This window comes from Lepidothrix coronata, unplaced genomic scaffold, assembly GCF_001604755.1.
Source record: "Lepidothrix coronata isolate B3197 unplaced genomic scaffold, Lepidothrix_coronata-1.0 Scaffold7, whole genome shotgun sequence".
Lineage (NCBI taxonomy): Eukaryota > Metazoa > Chordata > Aves > Passeriformes > Pipridae > Lepidothrix > Lepidothrix coronata.
Window position 1 is genome coordinate 463,282 of NW_016690187.1, and position 26,700 is coordinate 489,981.

Sequence of the window (26,700 nt, forward strand, 5' to 3'; positions counted from 1 at the left end):
AGTATTTTATGGTGGCAGCCTCTGATATTTTAGGCTTGTAGCAGCCACTCTACTCCATATTCCCCATATTCACAGTAGTTGTCAAAACTCATTGCAAGGCAATTATGATGATAAGTACCAAGACAGAAGAAGGAAAATCAGATAAAATGTAAATGAAGGGAGATGATGCTGAAGGCTATGATCTGAGTGACCTCCTATGGGGCTGTGAAGAGGCACAAAAAGAGCTATATAATCTTGCTGTTTTATAATTTTTGCCATAAGGTTTATTTTGCTGAATCCAAAAAGCTTAACTCTCAGGAATAAGAAGCTCGTAAGTCACTTGACTCCTACTCTGGAGGGCACGTAGAAAATTTGGGGGAATAGCTCTGAAACTAGAAATTAACAGTTCCGTTTTGTGCAGCTAAATGCAAAGAATTTTTGTTCCTGTGAATCCTGTGAATGGGAGCTGTCAAACATCATAGCCAAGTCCAGTAATGAGTTTAGACCAGTGTGGCTGTCAATGAAAAGAAGTGAAAAAAATTTAACAACTGGCTTTTAAATCATCTTGCTGGAAAATGTTACTATTTATCTAAAACTGAAGGTTTCTTCCACCACGTAGTCAGGCTCATCTGCAAAATATGTACTGCATCCTTTCAGGAAGTTAATCGTTCTTCCTCTATCATGGCTTCATAAAGGAATAATCTTTTGGACAAAAAGCCAAACAAAGGGCAATATTGTTTTCAAGAGGAGTAAAGTACCAGTATTTCTTTGGTTGTTTGGGTTTTTTTAAAAGAAAAATTATGAACAGGAAAGAAAACCTGATACAAAATGCCACAATTTCAAGGGGTGTGATTCTCTCACTATCAGTAGTTTTGGATCAGGCTTGAAATGCCTGCAGTGGGCAGGTAGAGCTATGTCATTGAAAAACACAAGTGGCTGTACAAGACCACGAAAAATTCACCTAAAAGAAAATAAAGACTTTTAATGACATATGTAGAAACCATTGAAGGGTCCAAGATCATGCTCATTATTATAGTTCACAAAATCTGGGTAGTGTTATGCTGTCCAGTCACTAGTAAAGGGGATGTCTCGTGAGAATCTTCCAGCAAGAAGATTCAGTTTGCCTAGAACAAAGGAGAGGGGGAGCAGCAAACACTATCCTTATAACAGGGAAAGAAAGTTTGCATGAGGTTAAACTGATATGAACCATTTCTGTTCTTCTCACAGAATTTTTTTTTCTGGGGACTGAGGTGTTGTACTCCCACTGGGTAGGATCTTATCACTGTGCCATGAGAAAATCCATGTGCTTCTGCAGCCACATGTTCACCCCTGACAACAATGATGCTAAATTTTTGGCAAATTCTTTTCAGTATAGCTTTTCCTTTTTTTTTTCCTGAAACGTCACCTCCTCCTTCTGTACTCTCCTCCCCTCCTGCCCCGTTAGCCAGAGATTTGCTGGCTAATTTGTCCCTAGTACATCTCTTCAGAGCAGGCACCAAAGTACAGCTGCTGGTGCTTTTAGTAGATAAAAGAATGAAAAGATTTTTGCCAGAGTCCCTGAAACATAGATAGAATGAAGTGCTGAGGAGTCCCAAATGACTCGAGTGCTAGATGAGCTCATATCCATTTCTATGACTTTCCTGTGAGTTCACACATATAATCTGTGATGTTTTCTCCAGGTTTACATCCTGGGTGCATTCTGTAATTCTAGAAATGCCCTTTTTTCACCAAACACTCCTATAAAATTTCAGAAGTTTTTAGTTGTACATGTTCACTTTTCTTCCAAATTTCATGATCCATCACACGGTGTTTTAAAGTATTGCTCATTTAGACAGCTACAGTCTGATAAGAACTGAAAAGCATGTTATCACGTTCTTCATGGCAGGTCAGGTGTGGGTTTTACGCATTATTTGTGTCCCAAATAACCTTGGTCATTCCGAAAACTATCCTAATAAATGTTTGCTATTTAATGATACGAATAAAAGAAAAAAATTTCACATCTGAAAATGGTTCCCCTCCCTTTTGATGGAAATTTACTTTGTTTTTCAATTTCCATTAGATCTCCTTTTTAATTATAAACCATGGTTTCTTTTATGTCAGCCTGCTAAATGCAGTGGAACAAAACTGATTTTGTAGAATTAAGTTCTATTTAGATCAATTTTTATTTTATTACCACTTTGCCCACGGGGTTTGCCTTTTGTGTGCGTGTTTGGTAAATATTTTTTTAAAAATACGGTATTATAAAAAATACATAATTGAAAGCAGTAAAAGCTGCATGAATTGGTAGGTGGGAGAGAGAAAGAAATAAATATCAGTTGCCAGAGATGTTAAATCAGGTGCTAGCTGTTTGCTTACTTCAACATTAGGTAAGTTAGCAGTGACAGTTGAGCGTGAATCCCCTGCCACATCATTTACAGCGTGTGTCCATCTGGCTCACTACGAATCTGCCGTGGTGAATGTGCCTCCAGTGCTCCAGGGAGTGTCACACTCCATGCTCCACTTCTTCCCCATCCAAATGCTTGTTTCTCTGAGCAGCCCTACCTGAGCAAATGGGCCTGGGCCGTCCTGGCAGCACATCCCCGGCTGTACCTGCAACAGTCTTGGCAGGAGCTGCCTTGTCAAGCTCTGGGCCACGCAGGTCTGGAGTGACCCTCAAGGAAACATGAGCACATCCACATAATTGATTGCCCTTGCATTTCCCATGGCTCTCCACTGAAGATTTTAAGCACTGTATTTGACCTTAATTTCTTTAAACTGTTTTAAAAGGACAAAGGTTTAATACCCGCTTCTGTCCTTTTTTGAATTGCAGCCACCAGGAATTGCTTAACTAACTCGTTAGGGCCCCAAGCCAAGCAATGTCTAAGCCAGCCATGCCTTTAACACCCATTGAAAGGGCTCTAACTATCCAAGCCTAAACCCACAAAATGTTCTTTTCAGTGCTTGAATACCTCAGGTAACACAATGTATTTGGGGTTAAAGTAAACTGTGTTTGAACAATATTTGACAGACTAATTCTTTTTCTTTATTTTAAAAATATACACAGTTCTCTACTTCCTTGCAAAAATAAGCAGTGCTACAGTTTCTTCTTTATTTTTATTAGAAATTATTTGTAGCCTTCTAACCCCGTGCTGCCTAATTTGCTGTAAGATTTTGGGTTGCCTCTATTCACTTTGCTATCTGGATTCCTTCCACTTAGCCAGAAACAATATTAGAGTTCCCAGTAAATGTCATGGAGCTCTACTACTTCTTTTATCTTCTGCTGTAAAAACTTTCTTTGGAGTATTGGTTTTTGCTGTTCTTTTTTTTTTTTACTTTTTAGTGGTTTTCCCTTTTATTAGCAAGTGATAATTAAATTGGAAAGTGTCAGTGACAGTGAGAAGCACCACAAAGTCATTCTTTGAAATTAGGTTTTGTAATATTTTCTAGGAGAAGAACATAGTGAGCAGAAGGACAGGGAAGTAGACCTGCTATATGAATGTAGCACACAACTAATAAGTAAAATATGGAAACCAAAATAACAAATGGTACGTTGCAAAAAACAAATCCTTCTTTTTCTTGATGGCACATTTGCTTATGTTAGGAGTTTTCTTAGCAAAAATTATTAATAGTTTTGTTGGTTGCTTCTGTGCCCTATACAATGGTTCAATTTTGCCAGTTAATTACATTCTATATTCTAAATGCGATGGAATAAATCTGCTTTTTTTTCTGGCAAATAAGCTCCAATAGATTAGAAGAATGCAGAAAGAGTAAAAGATGTTAACTGGAGAACAAAATCCCTATTGTGTTTCCCATCATGGACAAAGTGAGATTCCTTAATGTTCTACTGTTTTATTTTTTTTCTCTTGTAGAGGAAAAAAATACTCCGTACTTGGTTTTAATGTTAATTATTACGCATTCTCCTGCCTATCCCCTAAGAATAAAAATATTTAATTTTATTATTTTTGAGGCTTGAATAAAAATATTTAATTTCTATAACTGAGATTAGTTTTACTCCTTTATTCAGTATTTTGTTAGCACATAAGCCAACATTTTCTTGTGTGCTTTATCCAACCAACAGAAAGATCTCTTCATCCTAAAAGTTTAACTTCTTCCAGTTAAACTTATAGAACCTTAAGCTGTTTTTCCTCCTGGGAAATGCAAGAACTGGGGAAAAAAAAAAAAAAAAAGAGTGAATTATGCCTTTTAATTCTATTGTACAGTGTCTATATGTGAGGATAAATGCAGACCTTTCACATGAACAAGGAGGAACCAGAAAGCTGGGCCAGGAGCATTCCCTGACTCTCTTGGCAACACCTATGTTTAACCTGCTTCCTCAGGCTCAAGGCAGCTACTGGCCTTTATAACAGGGAAGAAAGAATTCACCTTTTTTCTTTACCAACATTTTCACAAAAAAGTTTAGAAACCAGACCAGGTGAGGGGAGTAATTGTTAAGCATGCCATTGAGCATCACTGCTATTAATATGTGTCATTTATGTACTCTTTGATAAGACCTATGTAGCAGCTGACTGAATGTTCCTGCTTTATATTTCTACTTCACTATGTTGCAAAGTAACCTATTTCAGTGTTTCACAGAGATATTTCTTAGGTCTTTTGTTTTATAGTTAAATTACTTCAGAAGCCAAAATTCACTGAGATGCAGGTAAATGTTTGGATTTGGTATCTGACTGAGCACATCTGAAGAGTTATTTCCCTTTTCCTTAGAGATTTTCAAGACTGTTTCTTCTGTATCCACTAACATTCTCCTAATGCAGTGTTTGAAGTCAGTGGCACTGACAGATACAATGGCAAATTGGAAGGACCATACGAAGGATCTTGCAGCACTGTAATAATTTCACCTTTTTATTATAAGAAGTCTTTCAGTAGAAATACAGAATTACTTCTTTTTGGTGATAAATCCTTGGCAAAATACCTTGCATGCCTGCATCCAGATAAACCAGGTAATTTTACAGACTGATTGAAAATTTTAGATGACAATTAAAACCATGTAAAAATTACATGCACTAAGAAGCCACTCTAGTCTTATCAGCTTTCAAGGACTTGCAAGAAGGATTCCTTCCACTAATTTTTTTAATCTCATACTCCTTTTTTTTTCCTTTCTCTGCAAAGAGATAAAATGTTACATTCAGTTCAAAGATATTTTAACAGCTTACCACAGTAACAGTCACCTGCTCCACGTGCAGAGGGTTTCAGGAGGATTTAACAAGGAAGACAGCACTATTTATTTTTTACTTTCTTTGGAAAATTTAGAGCCAAGTTTTTGAAAAATAGAAAGATCTTGAGCTCTTCTAGCTTTGGATGAAGAATTGGGGAAGAAGGAGGTTGATAGACAAAGCACAGCAACGGCACTTTGTAGAAAGGTAATTGTGAAGGGGAAACTGCTACATCACCACAACCAAATTTAGATAAATTTTCAGATGATAAAAGATCAGCATTGACCTGTTCTTCTTTTGCATTATTTGTGGAGCTTCTTTTGTTCCTATTAGTGATTATAAGTATTTACAGTCTATCTACCTGATTTAACAACGTATTTTATAAAATTCCCTGCACATAATGCTTACAAAATAGGTCAGAAATTTCAGAATGTGTTTTAAAAAAGATATAAACTCTATTGTACGGTGATTATCACATTGACTGTATAACATAATTTTTTTAATAATTAAGCTGCTGTGATCATTTTTACCCTCTGCTTGATTGTAATGAAGCTTTATGGGCAGCTGTAATTAACCTCTACTGATGTTAATTATGCACAAAGTGGGATCTTGGAACTGCTGACCATGCAATTTGCTAAATGACCCAAGGGGTGATATGGATTGCACAGTGTTTATATGCACTCTTTCAACCTATTGTACAACGTGAAGTCAAAGTGGTGAGAGTTGTGCTTTGAAAAAATGTGCAGAATTTGTTTGCTCAGTAAAGTCATTGAAGTTCATTTATCTTGGAGCCAAAACGACCAAAGGTTTCACCACAATACCTCCATAAGGGTCCTGCTGTGAAAAACTTCTTTGTAAAAAGTTATCAAGCAAAATTAAACACGATTGAATTCCTCAAAGACTCCTTTCATGAAGGCCCAGTTCCTCTAAGAGCCCATACCCAGCATTGTATGTACTACCTCTGCACTGACTTTACAGGTCCTGGCAGTAACCTCATGAAATATGGAAGGGTGAGGACACAGTTACACTCTCTTTCATGATGTAAAGGTGTTGGCATTTCAATAGAAAACTGCTCAGTTAGTTATCCTGTGTAAAGCTGAAATTTTATTGGTCAGTTTTTAAGATTTTTAGGAAAATTTCTTGCTCCATTACCTTACAGAAGATTAAATTCTCTTTTAAGCAGGGATCAAGCCAGTTTATTGGAGCATGGTTTCTCCAAGCTGCAAGCAATGCTAGAATTGGACTTGCAAATAATTCTACAAACAGACCAAAACAATTAAATTGAAACACGTTCTGTTAAAATGAAGAAGGTTTAACCAGCTAAAAGCATGTTTAAAATGCATGTTTAAAACTAAACAACATCAAGTTTGTGATTTGTTTGTAAACAAGTGCAGATCAGAACCCAGGAGAGGAAGCTCCCCAGTAAGAACTGGGGGCTCAAGGATCCATCTCGATCGGGACAAGCGCTGGAGCCTGTGGGGCCTCTGAAAATATCTGGTCTTTATGGTAGTGTCTTTGAGGAAATATGGTCTTTATCTTCCCAGGCCTAGTCCAGTTTTGCTGGATGGGAGACATAGCAGGGAGTAAAAACATGTTTGTGATGATGGTCTTGTGCTGAATTCTTATGGTCCTTGTGAGCATTTAGATTTGCAGAGTCCCTTGGTGCAATGAAACCCCTCCAAAATTAGTCCCTCACATGTACACCTTCTTGCCACTGAAAATATCCAGTGAGACCTTCATCAGTATAGTTTAGTTTCTTCTCTGCATACTCACTGAATTGCTTCACCAGCAGCAGAGAAATACAAGATCAATGCTTTATTAATATCATCTCTCCATATTACCAATTTTTCTTTCCTTGGTAGTTTCTTGTGACTTTGAATTAAAATGCCCAATGTCACAGTGGGATTAAGTCAATGTAATAACAAAACATATTCAGGTAAACATATCTTTAAGTTTTTAGAATTTTTTTTAAAGTACTTATGAAACAACTTGAAACTGCTGTTTGTGCCATCAACATATTTCTTTAGCTGAACTAGAAATCAGCACATTTTAAAGGCTGGTAAAGCTTAAAAAGTTATTTTTCTCTTTGCTAATCACTTCTATATAATTTCAGTGTGTAAGTACAATAGTGCTCCAAAGCAATATTGTTATACATGTCACAACAAAAGAGTTTGTCATTGAAAAGAACAAAAATAGAACAAAAATACCACACACTAAAACTGGCAAAAGCTTTTTTCCCTACTTTCCCATCTATAAGCCTTACCAGCAAGCACAAAGTTTTCCCCAGCTGGTTTACTCACAGTCTTGTCCTGTGCCTCAGGTGTCTTCCTATGGTTTACAAACAATTGCCCCTAGTAATGCCTGGCTGATAGATGGAGCTTTTAATTTTAATTCCCATATTTAATTTAATCTTACTAACTGTTTTCTTAATCACTGCAGAAAATATCACTGGTTATATCTAACATTTGCAGATTGGTTGGGGTTTTTTTGACTTACAGGACTAAAACATGGACTTTATATCAAAGCACAGAGATGAAATTTTCATCCAGACTTTTCTTCTTTTACTTACGTCACTCAAAATATTCTTTTGCTGATACTTGACAAACGTAATCTTCCCTATTTCCCCCCTAATCTTCCAGGAAAATATTGAGGAGAAGATTTATTTCTGGAACTACTTCTTCATTTATAAGTTTTCTCTAAGCAGTTCTCTGTGGTTCTCTTTCTGTTAATCTAATCAAGTACAAGCTGCTCAACATCCATTTCTAAGATGCTCACATTCTATTCCCGTTTTTTTTACTATTGCCTTATCATTTCTTAAATAATCTTCCCCTTCATTACAGAGAAGCCACTTGTCTGGCTCTCAACTAGTCCATGCCTTCAGCCTCCTGTATTACTGGATCCCATTAAAACAATCTTCCTGCCTTTTCTGCAATGCTTCTCATACCTGCAGGGAGTTATCTACAAATAAGGGAAAAGTTCACGCTCTTTCTTTCTTCAATTCCATAGTTCCACTAAAAGTTTGCAAAAACTTCCTGCAAGTTGGAAATACTAACTGCTGCCCACTTGCTCTCCTGTTGATTGGTTCCTGGGAAATTGTACTCAATGTATAAAAGAGGCAGTTGATGGGCAAAGGTCTTTCTGTGTTTGCAGACCAGAATCAACAGAGAGCCCAAGACTAGGACTGATGGCTGAGTAATCTGCAATGCCAGATAATGGTCCATAGCATATTGCTGTTTTATATCATTGCATACACAGTGCATATGGATTTCATGAATAAGAGAAACAGTATTCTCCAAGCATTAAAGCAGAATGTGATTTCCCCAAAGCACCTCTTTGAGGTTCTTAAAAAGAATTTTAATTTACCTTCTGTACCTTTGAGCTTCTTTTCAGATGGTTCGCACTAAATAATAGATGGCTGGACGTCTTCCTCACTTCAGGGTTTCATAAAGACCTTTCATAAACAACTTTCAGGACAAACTTAAGAGCAGATGATCTGGCTTTAGGGCAAGGGGCAGGTCTATATACTGGACTCTTTCTACCTCCCTGTTTCTCCTTTACAAAGATAAAATCCCATTTAAAAAGCCCTTACAATGGAAAGCACACAAAAGGAAATGGGCCCTTTTTTCAGGAACTGTGTCTGTCACCAAGCAGCCCAAGTGCTGTGTACACCTGGAGTAAGGGACTCTGTCCCTTTTGGATAAGGTAGGAGGGCCAGAGGCAGCATCCTGTGGAGCAACCTTGTTCACTTCTTCTTCCAGATCTGCTTCAGGTGTCTCCACACAGCACTGCCAAGCACAGCACAGCCCAGCTCTGGGCTTCAAAGACAAAGGAGTTGGTTTTAATCTAAAAGTAGGAATAGCATTTTATCGGGGAAAAAAATGGATTGCTTTTCTTCCAACTTCTTAAACTGTATTTCAGGCTTCTGCAGTCAGATTGCCTGGCCAGGGAAACTAGTTTTCTTACATCGCGTTCAAGAATGTAAACATTTTTAAAGTAGGATCTTATGAAATGTGTTAATAGATCACTGTCTGGTGCATTTAATTGTCTTTCCAGCAGAGCTTTGGAGAGGAGTCAAGTCCATCTACTTGAGTCATAAAATAAATCAGAAATCCTCCACAGACATGACTGAATTTTGTAACTGGGGAAAAAAGAGGCTAAGGTTTCACTTTGGTCTTTTGTTTAGTGGTTTATAAAGTTTAATATATTATCTAAAGTTGATTTATCTGATAATTAATTTAATACTTCCCTTTCGTGTTAACTTTGAATTTTAGATTTGAGTTTCAAGCTTCTGAAGCACCTCTGACAAACCAAATTCACTGTTTTTAATAGTCACCTGTCGTGGCCACGAATTCAATCCCTACTTGGACAGAAACTTTTATTTTGTTAATGCAATTCTAAATGAGCATTACAAACAGAGATTTAAAAAATCTGTATCAGAAATACTCATACCCAGGTGGGTCACAGTTTTATTCCAATCTACCATAATTTGAAATGAGAACTGAAAATAAAAAAAATTGTTTTACAAAAGAAAATTTCAAAAGAGTCCACATGCAAATAAAGAAAAGAGTGGGTGGCGATTGTGGGTATTTAGAACACACCACATTGGTGCTTAGATTTCAACTATTTTAAACATTGAAATGTATTTTCTGTTACTTATATATATATATATATATATATATATTGCCTTTTCCTACTGCACAACTGACAATCTATTTATCAAATACAAAATGCTGCAACTTTTCTTGTCAGGGCTGTTTAATATCTCTCATCAACTAATTTGTGTAGAATTCAAATTTAAGCCCAACTTGTTTATAATATTATTTGATTGTTGACAAGTTTATTAAAAGATTAAGGAAGCCTTTTTAACCTACCATTTAATTTAAGGGAAATAATTAAATATATTATAAGAAATAACTCAGCTTGTGTTACTTGAGTGTTACTCAGGCAGCTTTCTGACATTGTTACTCTCACGTGCACATGCTCACACTGGTGTAAACACCAGCACCTTTAGTTTCCGTGCAGAAACATTCTGCATTTGTATTAATATTGTATGTAAAGGAAATAAAAACAAATATTAGACTAAGTTCTTGGGCATGATTAGAAAAGAAATAAAAGGTAAGCTAAGGTATCCTTGAGGCCCACAATTTCACCTTAAAATAATAAAAGTCAGGCTACAGAATTATTAAAAAAAGAAGCTTCTGAAAAATATTGCATGTGGATTTTATTATTTATAAGTATTTTATGAATAGGTGATGTAAGATACATAAATTTTGCAAAGAAACTTTGAGTCCACGCCTCAAAGTAACACTTATTTCTCTACCATTTAAATATTTTATTGCTTTGCTACCAAACCAAGCTGTGTGATTTTTACTTCAAAATTGCTCTTCCATCACTTCATAATATTTAATCTATCTTAATAAAAAATCACTGATGGATATTAATGGGTTGTCAAAAACCTATGCTTTGCTTTTATCAGACAGAAATATGAGTTAGTCTAGACTTTTCCCCAAAGTTTGAGCCAACCATTTAATGATAAAAAAGGAAGAGCAGAGTAGAATTTTTTGTCTTCCAACACGACATTTTCATGACAGGCATATCCAGCCCAAATTAATTTTATTTTAATTATATTATCTTTGTTTCACTGCATACGCAGTAGTTGCTTAAATAACAGAAGTGGAAATCCCTTAAACAATATTCTATATGGAGAAAACACACCCAATCAGCTACAGTTACATGTCTACTTCTGCATGAAAAGGCACAGTTTAACTTGAAATAGTTTTGCACTTCCTTATTTTTGTTGGAAAACTTAAGAGTTGGGAGTGGTTTAATATATGATACCTATATTGTACTGGCTGAAGATGCTATTTCTGGTTTATTTATCAACTGATTAAAAAAAATATCAAAAAGATAACCTAAAAATTGGATGACAGCAAATGTATTTATCAACGAGAAAGTGCAGAACCTGCTGGGGATACAGCAAAATAGTGAAGCAGATGTGTGGTCAGCTTCCTCAGTGCTAAAATTAACAGGGACTAAATCAACAGCTTTAGTGTATTTAAAGTGTACCCTGACTGCCAAGGCTTAGCTGCTGAATTAAATCTATTGCTGAGACAGCCTGGTTTTGGTATGTATATATACTATGCTAATTATAAAATAACAACCTGGATTTTCAAGGGAACCTCAATGTGACTCCTGAAGTGTGGTCACAGCTTTAAGTAGGTAAATATCATTGACATGACTAAAGTGGATATCCACACTGCTAATTAGAGACATCGCTGGCCAGTGTCTGGCCCCAGACTCGGAGCCAGGAGACCTGTGCTCCTTTGGGGCCTCTTCCACTGACCTGAAGTTTGACCTCAGCTATTTCACCCCAATGTTTCTACTTTTTCAGCACCGTTCTCTTCCACTTTTTTTTTTTTTTTTGGACTGTCAGTACTTTAAAGCTTATGCAAAGCTGAAGGTTGTTGATAAAAGCTACAGATTTTGAGAAACATTGCTTTTATTGTTTCTATTAAAGCTGGTTAGAAGTGTTCTGACAGAACAGTTTTTATTGGAAAATAATCTCGTTAGATTAATTAAATTCAAAATTAGCTGAATACAATAAAAATAAGTAATTGGCTGCATTTTGACCAAAGCTAAATGAAAAATACAAATTCCCAGGAAACTGGAAGCTGTTTCCCAAATCCACTTATTCTTGATGGGTCATCTTTAGATATGGGACCTACTTGGTAGAAAGTTTCAAAGGTCCATTTAAACTCTCAGCAGGCCGGTTCTGCTTTAAAAATTGAGGACAAATCAGCCTCATTACAAAACAAGTATAAAAAAAGAAGAAAATAGAAAATGACCCATCCAAAATCAGCTCACAGCTTTAAAAAAACAAGGTTCTAGCTTTATTTCAGTAGTAAAGTTTAGGGAGGTGAACGTTCTGTCAGTAGATACATGATACTGAAATAATGGCATTGAAACCAAGAGTGAACAAACCCTTGGCATACTTCTGTCCAGAAATGTTTACCAATTTATAGCTTCTGATGGTTGGGCTTGGCATTTTAATCTAGCCATTGTCAATTCCAATTCTGTTTTTATTAATCATACCGGTAATGTCTGAATAACTAACCCCAGAGAAATTGGATTTAGTAGGTTCGTATTAAAGAATAAAACATCCAAGTACAAAACTGACAAACAGAAATACATATATTGGTTCTTTTCAGGTAATATGTATTGCTGCATACACCTTCAAGGTATCTGTGAGCAACTGAACTGTGTTTTCTGGCAGCTGTCACTGGTATCATCCATCAGAACAAGAGCCCTGGCCAGCCACACTTTGCTGAGATGCTAAAGGGATATGGATTTTAATTCTGACCAGCTTTATATGACAGATAGTGTGACAGATGAACGCCAGGAAAGAAAAGAAAAAGGGAGCAAGCTAGAATTTGTGCAATTTCAAGTAAATAATTAGACAATTTTTCATTTAAAGCAGCAGCTGGACTGTTGCTGTAGTTTATGCACAGAATTGTTCCCAAGTTCAGGTGTTTTACCACCTCTATTCAAGCAAGTAATCACAGTTGACATTGAGAAAGAATTCAGGGATAGCAAACACTGGATTTCTGCAAGGAGCCCTGAGTTCTGGGATTTGTTGGAGCATCTTCTCCCTTTCCTTCCTCTTGGTCTCCTTTTTTATTACATACAATGAAGCCCCTAGATAACACGTGTAAGAAAACATACTTGTATCACCAAAAGGCTTGATGCGAGGGTATGAGGGAGGGTGGAACAACAATAACTTGCCTGCAAACACATCCATAATTTCCTGGAAGGAGAAGGTAAAGAATCATTTTGGGAGACCTGTCAGCATCCACCTCTGACAGAGGTGTCTTTCCCTGTGCTAAATGGAGAGGTTAGGGTCCTTCCTGAGAGGTTTGTTCCCCTCATCTAGATATTGTACTTTCTGTACTCTCACTCAGCTCTTTGGCTTCCAGGTTCAAAATAAACCAGATTTACTTAGGAATTTAATAAATAGATCTTTGTTAACCCAGTTTACTTTGACTTGAATACAGTAAACTCCAAACTCCACAGCAGATTAGGGAGCATCCACATGAGCAACCTGATAGGCTGAAGAAATCAGTGGGGATAACAATATATGACTGCAAGGGCGTTTTCATTTGCATCTGTACGAGGAAAAACCATCACCAAAAGAAAGAAAGATACTGTACTTCAGCAGCTTCTCACAGGCTCCATCTCAAACCAGGGATGTTGGTGCTATTGCTGACCATGCCCTGCGTGTGCCCATGAGGAAAGTGGCTGTTTCCAAAGACATGAAATGTTTTAGCTGCATGGTGCAGACACAGACTGCACTTTCACCCAGAAAGGAGAGATTTTAACACACCTGCAGATTTTCCGCAAGTATATCTCTTAAAAAAACAATAATTGGAGCCATCACTGCTCTGGTATCAGCTGGAGTACGGCACAGATAGCCTCAGGCTTCGTTTCCTATACTTAGAATTTAAAACTAGAAAATTGCTGAGCTTCAGACTGTACCATCTCCTAAAGGTTTCCACTGTTCCAGCATGAGGCAGTTTGGGGATTACCAGTGGCCTTTGCCAGCGAATGCAGTGGGGGGGATCCTCCTCTAACACTCAGAAATCCAAGAAGTTTACATGGTTCTGTCACATGCTGATTTTACTTGAAGTCTTTACAAGGAGAAGTGACATTTCCCTGCTGAAAATTTGTAAGACTGTTTTTCCCACCCCATAAGTCTTTGATAAGATCTCAAGATGGGAATGTTACACTCTCTGGCACTGTATTAAACATACAGCTTTTGTTTAGTTTAATCTCCTGTCCTACAAGTGTTGAGCATCTAAAGATGCCTTGAATGAAAGGAAGTATTTCACCTTGAAAACTAAAAAAGTGTTGAAAATAGTGGGGGTAAAAAAGAGAAAAGAGAGGAAGGATGTGACCCAGTGATTTCAGCTGTCCTATTTAAAAAGGACTGATTTTTAGAAATGCTAATTACTCATTCTGAGAAAACAGATAACTAAACATAGATACCATTTCTGAAAATCTTAACCTGCCATATAAATTTAGCTATTTCCTCATCAGTGCTGGATGAAAAGTTTATTATAATGGTTTTGCTTTTAACATAACAAACAATTGGAATATATCTTGTTGAAAGCATTCTGCCTTATGTGTCTCTTGAACTGAATTTGAATTAATAAAATTCTTGTAAAGCCAGCTGTAACAGAAATTAATTAAACCAAAAGGAAATACATTTTTAAAACACTCAGGATGCTTAAGTCTTCTTTAAAACAATCTATATTTTAATTAAAAAATCAATATGTGTTTAAAATACCCAATGTGCTGATTTATTCCATGCAGAGAATATGCTGCAGAATATTCTGAATTATTTTAAGAAGGTAAAAAATGGAATTTCTGTCAGGTTAGAAATTACATTTTCTGATTTTCATCCTGAATTTAAATGGCAAAAATAACAGGAAAGAAATTATTTCCATAGAACAGAAAATTCCATTTCAGATATCTACAATCTGTAGGTCTGCACAAATGGAACTGCCTCCCTTTATAAGAGAGTGGCAAAAAGGGAGGTATGTTTAGGTTGATTTGTATAGAAGGACTCTGTCTGAGCTGTAAAATGACTTCTGAGGTGGGGTAACACATGGGAGGGGAACAGCCTGGTCAGTGGATTTGGGGGGCTTGTTGTGGAGGGAGGGGAACAATTTCTACCTGGTGAGTGTGCTCAGCATGAAGGTGTTGGGGGATGCGAGGACAGGAAAGCAGGAGAGGAAAGAGGAGAACTGAGAATAAAATCTCAAGGCAGCAGGAAGAAGAGGGAGCCTTTGCTACAGGTGTCTATAGCTATAAACCCCAGGAAGCCACAGGAAAGCTGCTGAACTAGAAAATAATACTGGAGGGATTAGTTGACCCTTCAAGGACAGAATCAAGAGAAGTGTGTTTCAAACCTTTTTAATATATCTTTCCACCACGTTTCTTATTTAAACTGACACCTTGTTATAGTTTATTACTTTACTGTTCTGGTAAATATGCTTTGATATCCTTTGGCACATTTGCTTAAAAAAGGAGGGAAAAAAAGTGTGAACAGTTGGTGGTTGAGCAGGTGGCCAGGGCTATTCTGCTAAACTGTTTTTCCTGAGATGCACCCTGAGACATCATGGCAAATCACACCAGCACCAAGTAATACTGAACTGACCCAAGCTAAAAAAGTACTAATGGCTATTAAACTCTGAATTTGAACTTTCTAGTCCTGAAATTCAGTAAATAAAAGGTTTGGTATGTTCAATCCTTCCTCTCTCCCTCTCTCCTCAGTCTTTCCGTCCTTTTTTTCTCTCCTTTCTCTCCCCTTTCCTTTCTCTCCTTCTTTCTCTCTTGCTCAAACCCGATCTATACTATACATGGTGTGTTCCCATTCTTGCCTGTAGAATATCCTGTTAAGACAGCAGTGATGGTGCCCTTTGAAACAGCTCCAAGACTTCTCTCTGGGATACCAGGAATCTATTATGAACAACCCCATGAAGCACGAGCACAAATCCTCAGAAAGATAGGTGGATTGCTCAAGAGACTCCTTCACCTTTCAGAAAATCCTAAATGTGTGGTTGCTCTTGGTAACAACAGTTCCAACATTTTTTCTGTACCTTTGGAAATGGAAAAAGGAAAAAAAAAATACTAATTTTTGGAAAGATGGGGTTCTCATATGGAGACCAGCTAATCTGCTTGATGTATCATTGCCTGAAAAGTCTGTACAAAGAAAGCAAGAAACTGATAAACAAAAGAACCACCTCAAGGTTGTGAATTTATAGTTCACTGATGTAGAGGTAAATAGTTGCAACTGAGTATATTTGAGGTTCTGTTGAGATAATTTAGCCAGCCAGAAAAAAACACCTTCTTAAGCTATGCTTTAGGTTGGATCTCAACATCTGTAACCTATCCTATCTCTTTAATACTTTTTTTAAAAGTTCAGGATCAGCAGGTTTTCTGCAAATTTATAACTAGTTCTTGTGATGAGTTTCTTGACCATGCAGTACCCTATAAAAGAGCAACTCTGCCAGCACTGTCTGTGTACAGAAGACTATCACAGAGCTGCACAACCCCTCTTAATTTCTGCCAGTGATACAACAGAAGTGGGAGGTTTCCATTTGCTAGCAGAGGGGTTGGTAATGTGTTACGTTTTTAATATTCTTTCCCCAGCTACTGAAAATCTCTGTAAGTATGAATAACACTCAGTGCAGTTGTGAGAAATACAGCATGAGCCCAAAGGTTTGAGGTAACTGAGCAAACAGGCAAGCACCAAAAGGCTTACCCTCCAGAGCAGCTCACAGTTCACTTGGCATGAACTTTCTTAGCTGATGCTGAGCCCCTTCCTGCCAGAGCAGCAAATGGAAGAATGGTAGCCATTCCCAAAAAATGACAGTCTCAGCAGTATTAGCAGCCATCCAGTCTCTGTATCCCACCAATGTTATTTGATTAATCAATTCATAAACTAATTTATCTCCTACCTATTTTTTTTTCTTTGGCATTTGTTATTTTGTGGCATTGTCACTCAGCTACAGGAACTGAAAGAAATAATTGTTTGGGAATTGTCATGAAGTCTTAATATTTTTTAAATATTTTTCTGGTTGAATAGCTCAGAACACAAACTGAGTCACTGAGTACCTTTTGATACTCATGCACCTAGAAGGGCAGATTTCATCCATGGCTTCTTCAGATCACATATCACTATACTGATCACCATAAGTAAAAATGGACAAAACAGTCACTAACAAAATTCAATTGGCTGTTATAAAGAAATGAAAGTCAGTTAATGAACTGTAACATTAAATAAACACAGATCTTTTCTGGTCATAAAAAAGGATGCCAGTAATAAGTTCATATATTTCAGAGTTTTAGTGGGAGAGACTTATTTTCAAACATAATTTGGTCTTTGTCTAAGTACATACTAAAATACAGCCACAAATTTAGTAAAGTTCAGGCTACTGACAGGTTCAGAACCATTCAGGAAGGAGTAATTCAGTGCCATTCAGGTTGTATAATTTTCTGCAACTCTGCCAAGGTCATATTCTCAACATGGGGTATGGTATTTCTCTTGGCTTTCCATTCTTTTCTTCTGAAAGAAGGCTTAAGTTTCCTGGAGAAAGGAAAACATCTTATCTGTTCTTTTCATAGCACAAAGTAGCTTGTTGTTTTCATTTTATTCTCACATGTTGACCATTTTCACTTTATTGTGATAAACAATGACATAAATGCCACCCTTTTCTTTTCAGAAGCGAAAGACAGGAGGGGGAAATTCAGCAGCAGTGGCAGGACAGGACTGGTGCCCAAGATCCTCTTGGCTCAGCATCCCTCTTTACCTGCTTTGCTAAGGGGAATTTAAAGGCCATTTATAAGGACCTTGTAGTTCAGCTACCAAAGGTGCTTTCAAGAAGGTCCAAAAGTACATTTCTGTGGGCAGGAGAATTAAATATTTTGTGAGTTATCACAGGAAAGTGATTTCCGGAAGAAATATCATTCTTTTCAAAAAGATTCATTCAAGGGCCAGGGAGAGCAAAGAAGATTCTTCATGTCCCAGTGACTGATTTTAGAAAAGTCCTTCTCTTTCTGTTCTTGCCCTGCACAGTACCTATGTCAGCACTTGATGTGTCTTCTTCACAGGCCCACAGGAGACAGACAGATGTGGTTAAACTTGTATAAACCAATTGGCAAAGGTTAAGAAGACTAAGCCAGGCTTTCTGTTGCATCGTGGCCAAGGGCTCTATTGCTTTTCCTACAGATTGGCTGCTATGAAAATAAATACCTAGACTTTACAGTGACTGAGATGATTTTTTATTTACACTTTCTAATTTTTCTCTTTCTGTGCTCTTCACCAATAGTATTTGAATCCCCTGATATGCAGCATTTACCCTGTAGGAGAACCATCATTGTCCATTTTGATACTCTCACTACAGCCTTCCCAACCCAACCTGGTATTTTACAGCTTGAATTCTGCTCATCCAGTCTGATCACAAATTTAAGTAGAGAAGTAATGAAATCAAAAGGCATCCTTGTGGCAGCTAGTCCATCCCTTAAAGTGACAAGCTTTACCAAATCAATTTTTCAAAAAGGTGCAAGAGCAGAGCTTTTAACCTCTGACACAAAGATTCTGAAGACTAAATTGACTATGGACCACAAAGTTCAGTATAGCTGACTGACAGTGGGCTCATATTTACTGTATGTACATCCCCAGGAAAATAATTAAGAACACTCAGATGAAAATAAAAATTGAAAACTGCTGGTGCAAGATAATATTTTAGTGTTTGCTTAAGATCTGATGGAAACATTCTGCACTTGGAGCCTTTTGTAATACAACAAAAGTACAAAAACCAAGACATTTGATGAATCATTCTATAGCTTTCCCTCTCTTCTTTCCCCTGGCATTTTCTGAGTCCACTGCCCTGTGCCACTTTTCCAATGTTTTGTTCCTAAGTATTTGTCTCACATCATTGTGGACCCATAGTCAGTCATTAGGGATGTTTATTGGTGCCATTAATCCAAAAATATGCAGCAGCTTCCCAGAGAGTTACCTGGGATCAGCCCTGGATAGCATATGGCTCCTGAAGGAAGATCAGCTCCTTGCCTTCGAGGCAGGACAAGGGGGACAGCACCACGTGCAAGTGGACAGGCACAAGGTACAAGGCAAAGCAGAGATGCTCTTTCCTGAGCTCCCTGCAGCAAGTGGAGCCCTGAAAGGAGCACTGTCTCTCCTTGTGGGAACTCAGCTTCGCCTTGCACAGCCTGCTCCTCTCCTTGGGAAGTCCAGCACAGGGACTGGAAAGGGAACAAAAGACAGCTACCAGCCTCCAAAAGAGAATTCTAATTCTCCAGAAGAGAATTAGAAAATAAAAATTGATATTATAATTTTCAGAGAGTGGTGAAAGAGATGTTCCACTGTTTGCAGAGACAGCCACTGAACTGTTGTCTAGTGCGATTCACAGAAAACTCATATCTTTAATTTGGACTTCATTGCCTTCCAGGAAATGGGTGGGACTCTGTAATTGTTGGTCAGCATGCAACTAAAGGGTCTGCACTTCACCAGTCACTGAGCATTGGTTGTTATTACAGCTTGTTATACTTTAATTCCTCTGGAAAATTTTCACAGATCAATAAGCAGGTGTCATAAGACCAGGATTCCCTGGACACCTGTAAGGATCTCTTGACAATCTGTGGAGCCAACCATATCACAGAGTTCACTTCTGGAGAATGACAGCATTTTCACTTTAGCTGTGCAGAGAATTTTCAGTCTCTGTACTGGAGCACTGCTAATTGTTTGCAGAGTTAATTAAACTATGGGTGAGGTATTTGGTTAAATATCCATGTGTAATGCACATATTGACTGTTTCAAGGTGAATACTTTTCTAAATCATGAGTTATTGAATGTTGACTCACTGTGGTCCATTTTCTCTAATTGGCTTGAAGCTTCTCTCTACTGCTTGTTATGATAGAAGGTGTTTTTTCCCCCCACTAAAATATTAGTGTCTCTAAATGTGAACATCAGTGGGTATTTTGCAAATCATTGTGCAGGAAAGAGACTGTCCTGAGAACACATTGAGGCTGGTAATTGGTTAAGGTGAACCTTCTCTCTTCATCAAAACAGCTCTTGAGCCAGGTGGTCTCTAGTGCACCTTGGTCAGGTTGTAAAAGTACAGCAGAGGATTGTGTCACTCATAGCGTCAGGGCTTTGCTTCCCCCCAGGACTCTGACTAGGGAAGCAAAGGTTTCAGAAGGGTTTTTTGTTATGTGAAATGACAACCAAATTATACTTTGTTTGGTAAACATCTGCAAGCCCTGCAAGATTTCTCACCATATAACAGTAGTCATAAGGTTCGATAAGTTGTCCTGGCTTCATGTGAGGTGATAAATGTTCAGTGATTCCTCCCCACTTGCAAAACCTGTCATTCCATTCCAAGCCACTATTCAAAATATTCTTCATATCATAGCATGCATTCAGAGGCATATTGATGAGGCAAACTAGCTCTCAGATGATATATCCTAAGTCATCATAAGTTCAGAAAAAATTATGGATTTGTAGAAATTATTTCAACTCTGTAGTTTAGTAAAATCTCTTGATAATCCAGACTATGGTTTGAGCTACATATTTAAAGCAAAGTCAGGGAATTTTTCAGTCCATACTGGACGTCTGTGTATTTCTGCATGACTCTCTGCATTGGTCAGCATCAGATGTAGGATGATATATGGGACGCTTATTTTAGCTGAAACAATTAAAAAAGAGACCTCTAGCTTTAAGGGATTTTAAGGTGTAATAGCATAAGTAGTGAGATTCAAACCACAACAGCAATTCAAGAGAAATAATTCTATAAAAACTGATTCCACTTTATTTCAATGGCTTTTTTTTCCCCACCAGCACGAAAAGTAGTTTTCCTCTGTGAATTTAAGTAGCATTTAGAGCATTTAAACCTATCTATTGAATGATAATTGCTGCATTCAAAATTCATGCTCTCTTCATCACACATTAGCAATAGAATGAGAAAGGAAAAAGAGTTTGGAAAAGTACAGATACTGCTGGGTACCACTCAACTCAGACAGAAGAGATGGCAGAATGTATTGCTGAGGGAAAGTAAAGTGCAAGGGAAAGTAAAACACTCTCCATTGTTTTCCAGTGTCTGTTTTTAATAAGAAACTGAACTCCTGCTCTCAGGAAAGTGATGCTGGAGTTACAGAGAGAGAAAAGCAGCAGTCTCTGTCTTTCCCTTCCTTGTTTGTCTCAGGACTCGAAGAGCTGAAAAAGATTGTTTGGTATAACACGTTGGTCAGATTATCTTTGGAGCAGTTATCAAATTCCAGAGTTAATTCTTAAAGGCAGAATTGGTAGAATTGCCCAGGAAAAAAAAAAATTAATCTGCAGAGGGCTCTGCTTGTTAGGCAAAAAATTTCATTTCCTCCAGGCCATTCTGGAAGATGGGAAGAACTCTCTGCAGAGGGTGAAAAGCAAATTCTCTTTCTTTAGCTGCTGCAGGAGGGGAAGGTTACACCTTCACAGCCCTCATCTCCATTTTTCTTCCAAGGAAAATCATCATTAATGATACGAACTCCTGTTGTTTTTAACCACTCTCAGAAGTATGTTTGGACTTGGTAATCAAGTAGGGAGGTGTGGAAATTACTATGGAGAGATAACAGCTAATAAGCTAAGATCAAAGCAAAACCTGAAATGTACAATTTCTGACTGCAGTGATGAAAAGTTGGATTGTATTTTTGTCATAGTCTTTACTTATTAGCTGGTAGCTAATCCTGCTCATTATTTTCCAGAGTGAATAAGTGTAAAGTTTTATTTTATCTGTCAATGAACTAAACTTTTAATTAACTTTCATATTTGTCTTAAGTTAAGTCTAATGACTCTCAAAGGAATTGCCTAAAACCCTTAAACTTTTGAACAAAGGGACCAGAGAAAAAGCACTAAGCTTCCTTTGAAAAGCAACCTTTCTATTAGAGAACAAAATCAAAAAATAAGCAACTAGAAACTGGGAGACACAGAGTATTAATATTCATCATGAAAACAAACTGAAAGCAAATTTAAATCTGTGTTAAACCCAGAGGACTTCTGTTAGTGGTTTCACACAGACTGGCAAATTACACTAATGATTTCAGTACTCACTCTCTAAACTGGAGGAAAGTTACTGTGTTTAAATCAAGACTTTGTCTGAAGTACAACATAATTTGCTTAGTGTTGCTTACTTGTTTTAATACACACAAATGATTGTTGACAATGAATTTAACAGAACATTATCCATTTGTGCTAATTTCTTGCTTTTTTTCCTCCCCATAATCATATGTATTCAGGTTGATGGGTGTCAGGATGGTTTGCCAGGATTAGGGCACTCTATGTAGAAGTGTACCAGGTGTCACAGACAGGTGGAAGTGCCAGAAACAACAATAATAGCATGTATTGTGGTATTGACCAAGTAGATTTTGCATAAATAAAATTTTATTCCAGCTCTAGTACATAAACTAGTATTGCAGATATAATTTTGGCAGAGGTGAGTACATAAATAATAAGTGAAATACAAGCCACAATAAGGATTGAGAAGCAAAAACTTTTACAAAGGTGTAAAATCTAGTTATAAACCCTACAAGTTTGGGGATAGTCTGCACCAGGGTGAAATTAGAAAATTATCTTTGAGAGGTGAACTAACACCCTCTATTATTCATCTGCTCACAGGAGATCCTTTCTTTAGTATGTCTCCTCATCCTGGTGGCGTGTTAACTGGCAGGGCATTAAAAAGATGTTGTGGAAGAAAGTGAGGAACGTGGCCTTGTACCATATATTTGATAAGAGTTGGCTGCAGCTCAGGGTTTTTTTAAGCCGAGTACTCAGTTTTTTTCCTTCTTTCTTTCTGGCTCCTCTGATAGCATGTGTGCTTTCCTGCTCTGTTATTGACTTTGTTGCAAGCTGTCCTCCGAGCAGAATTGATTTATGATACACTTTGCAGCCATCCAGACAGCTTCCAGTGAAGTGACAAAGAAGTTCTGCTTCTGCACCCACCTGATCAATGAAACCCAGAGAAAGACTAGACAAAACAGAACCCCCACGTGGAACTACAGGGTGCCAAACAGAAGTTCACAAACTCCACAAAAGTGACATGCAGTGGTTTTAGTTATCATATAATATGCCTTTTTTGTATTTTCAACGTAGGAATCTTCCTGTTTAACAGAGTAAAAGAAAAGCACGTACATCACCACAGAACAATGGGTGGAAATGGACTCACAGTTTAGCAAATGGAACATTAAAGCTGCAGTGTGTCAATATACCAGAATAAGCAACACTTAGCTGTTTTCTCCATCTTTAGGACAAAATACATTTTAAAGCTGAAAATACTAAAGATATTTAAATGTTAACCAGGAATGGTTTGATCTTGCAAAGGACTGAACAATGTTATTCTGATCCAACAATTTTCTGAAGTGTATATTTAATTGGGTTTTGAATCAATACTCCAATCCTTGGGCCAACCATGTAATTGGCATTGAACATCAGTAAATGTTTTGTTAGACTGAGACTGAATGTCCCCTTCTGGCAGGACCTAGTCACCTAAAAAACTGAAAGGACTCCCAGGTCCTTGCCACCCAGATATCTGCATGAGGATGACAGAATCACAGAATCTTTTAGCTGGCAAACTACCTTTAAGCCCAACCATTAAGCCAACACTACCAAGCCCACCACTAAACCATGTCCCTAAGTGCCACATATACACATCTTTTATACATCTCCAGGGATGTGACTCCACCACTGCCCTGGGCAGCCTGTTCCAGTGGTTGACATGCCTTTCACTGAAGAGGCCAAACAACCTGAACCCATTTCCTCTCATCCTGTCACTTGTTACTTGAGAGAAGGGACTGATCCCCACCTCACTCCAACCTCCTTCCAGACTGTTGTGGAGAGCAATACCGTCTCCCCTGATCCTCCTCCTTTCCAGGATAAACGCTCCCAGCTCCCTCAACCACTCCTTACCAGACCGATCCTCCAGACCCTACATCGGCTTTGTTGCCCTTCTCCAGACTCGCTCCAGCACCTCAAAGTTTTTCTTGTAGTGAGGGGCCCAGAACTGGGCACAGGATTCAAGGTGTGGCCTCACCAAAGGCATCAATTTATTTTAGAAGTGTCATCTTTATTTACTAGAGAGAGATGCACATCAGGATCCAAAATGAAGAGCAGTGAAGTCAGCAGAGGTGCGTGCAAGGATACTGCTGTGGTCTGTCTGTTCATGGACGGATTTTTGGAAAAAGTTATTCCAATGTACAATTCAAAGCCCAATGAGACTTCCTAAAATCTAACCTGCAATTGACACACTGGGAGGACCACACACCCTGCTTTCTGTACTCCTGCCAAAATGTAGAAACTTGTTCTGTGTCCTTTGATGGTTTGGGGGTTTTTTTTACCATAATTGAGCTGAGTTGCTAACCTTGAATTCCCTTTCCCTGTGCAATGTGGGACCATCCTGATGTAAGGCCACTGTATGTGTAGTTTACAGAGCAAATGACTGTGTGAGGTGATGGCACAAGAGAATTAGGTTCTGAGACAGTATGCCATAAATCTTGCTTTATAGAACAGGATGCTCTGGGTCGCTAGGATTATCTTGCTATAAAGCCAATGAGATAGAAAAGCAAATAGTGACTCCAGTTCCTCGAATGTGTGAGAGAAATTTCTCTAAACTCCGTCAGCCAAAATGCATTGCTCTGTGCACAAAAGTGCATCCCCATATACATGTTTCACCCACACACACACAAACATTTACCATGTGCAGAGGCATTTGATGCTCTGCCGTGTCACTAGGGTGAATGTGCTCTGCTCCTCCTTCCTCTCTAATGAGATTCTGCTTTGTGACAGATCTTGTCAGAGGCTAATTATAACAAATGTTTGGAAATATTTGCTCCTGAATAACCTTTGGCTCTAAGATGGATCACTTACGTGAGGCAAGTCCCCTTGGAGAGCCCTGGAGATCAAGTTGTGCTTCAAAACAATGTCTAAAATTCAATAATGGCACTGTGTACTCAGCTGACCAAGTTTGGCAGTTTCTGATTGATTTCTTTTCCTCTTCAAACCTTGCCTGTCACGATCGGCTAATTAAAAGTGCAGTAATCTGATATAATCTCTCTCCCAGTTGGTGTGGCAGTTGGCTCTCTAACAGAAATAATTGATTTGTAAACTGCCAAACCTCAGACATTTAGACTTGCATTGTCTCCTCTAAACCATGTCTAACAGGCAAAATTTGTCTCCTGATACATCAAATGACCCACACAACAAAATTAATTTAGCCTTCACTGCTATGGAGAATCAATAGAATAGAAACAGATAAATTTTAAAATGTAATAAAAGTCTGGAGGAAAAGCAAATAATCATGTATATAGCCTGTATGTGCAAAGTCAGCAGTGTGTCACCATTTGGCTCCTCTCAGTTTTTCTACTGCTGTTAATAAAGAAGAGATAGTTACCTTCCCAATGTGATTGCTCTTACAGTTCAAATCACACCTGTTTTTTTTTTCTTTTTCAAATATAGGTCAAACCCCATGATACACGAGTGTCTGGTGACCCAAACAATAGATTTTTTTCTGTCAAGAAACAATAGCAACCTTGGTTATTTTTTCTCTTGTATCGAGGATCCTTCCTTAATATAAAGGATAGGATACCCTTAAGTATGCTTAATGTAGGTCAATAACTCCTTATTGTAAGACACAAACAGATACCCGAGTTAGAAGGGTGAAAGTGTCTCATGAAAAGAACAGCACTGGAACAGGTGCTGAAATCGTTATAGCACAAAATCTTTCAGCAGAGGTATCTGCTGCCTTGTGAAGTTCAGTTCTTAATTTTCCAACCTGTCAATGAGCATAAGTGTCTGCTTTCCTCTAAGCTTATAAACAAAGAAAAAGTAAACCAAGCATGGAAGTGTTTAATGGATCAGACTGTCACAGTTCTTGGAAGGCCATCTGCTTATACAGTCATCTTAAACCACATCTGGAAACGGTCAGTTTTGGAGTAATAAAGCTAGAGTTTGCACCTCAGAATGGAAACACTTTAGAAAACACGTCCCTGTGAAGTGGGACTGTGTGCGCAATAAATCTGTTCCTTTGGGGGTTTTCCCCTTTTTTGTTCATTGCAAAATATTTTCTTCTACATCTTTAGGCCCAGTAATAAATCAACACTTAAAAACTACCTTACACTGCCATGAAAAAGCCTGTGTTTCTCTGCCAGGAGGCCACAAGCCCTGCCACCACAGGGCACAGCGTGGCAGCCCCGGCCGGTCATTTGTAAAGCAGAGCGTGCAGCGCCTCAGGGCAGAGCTTCCACGTGCAGCTTCAGACTCCGCTTAGCAATGTCCTAAACAGGCCCATTTTTCTCCTCGCAGCTCTCACACCGGGAGGATTAGATCACACCAGCTTGCACCACTGGCTTCTGTTTGAGTAAACAGCAATTCTCATACAGTTCTCTTTCCACTTCTTTCACAAGTGAACACAGTTTACTGATCTCTGCTACTTGAGGTCCCCAATATTTTTCTCTCCCCTTACAAACACACACACACAAATGGATACATATAGGATAAATATGGATACAAATGATAAATATATATATTTGGGTTGAATATTTACATACATTTAATTTATATTATATGTATAGATATAATGTGTGTAAATATTCAAGCTATGTATATATTTATGTGTTTGCATGCCAGTGTATATATTCAGGATATATGTCTATTTCTGTGTTTTACATACATACGTGTGTTGTGTGTGCACATACACACTGTGGATTTCAACCATATTGCTATTAAAAACTGTGGATCTTATGAACAACAGTTGGGGTTTTTTGCCTATTTATATCCCATACTCCTATTTTCTGTGCATATCCTTTATTTTTGTGTGTGATATCAGTTAAAGTACTACAAGTAGTACTTTAAGTCTAAATAAATTTTACAAGTGAAATGGTTCACCTCCTAAGGGATTTGAATCTGAGATCCACATCATCGAGGGATTTAACTCTGATTTGGTAGCTTTGAATGCCCAGCTTGCAT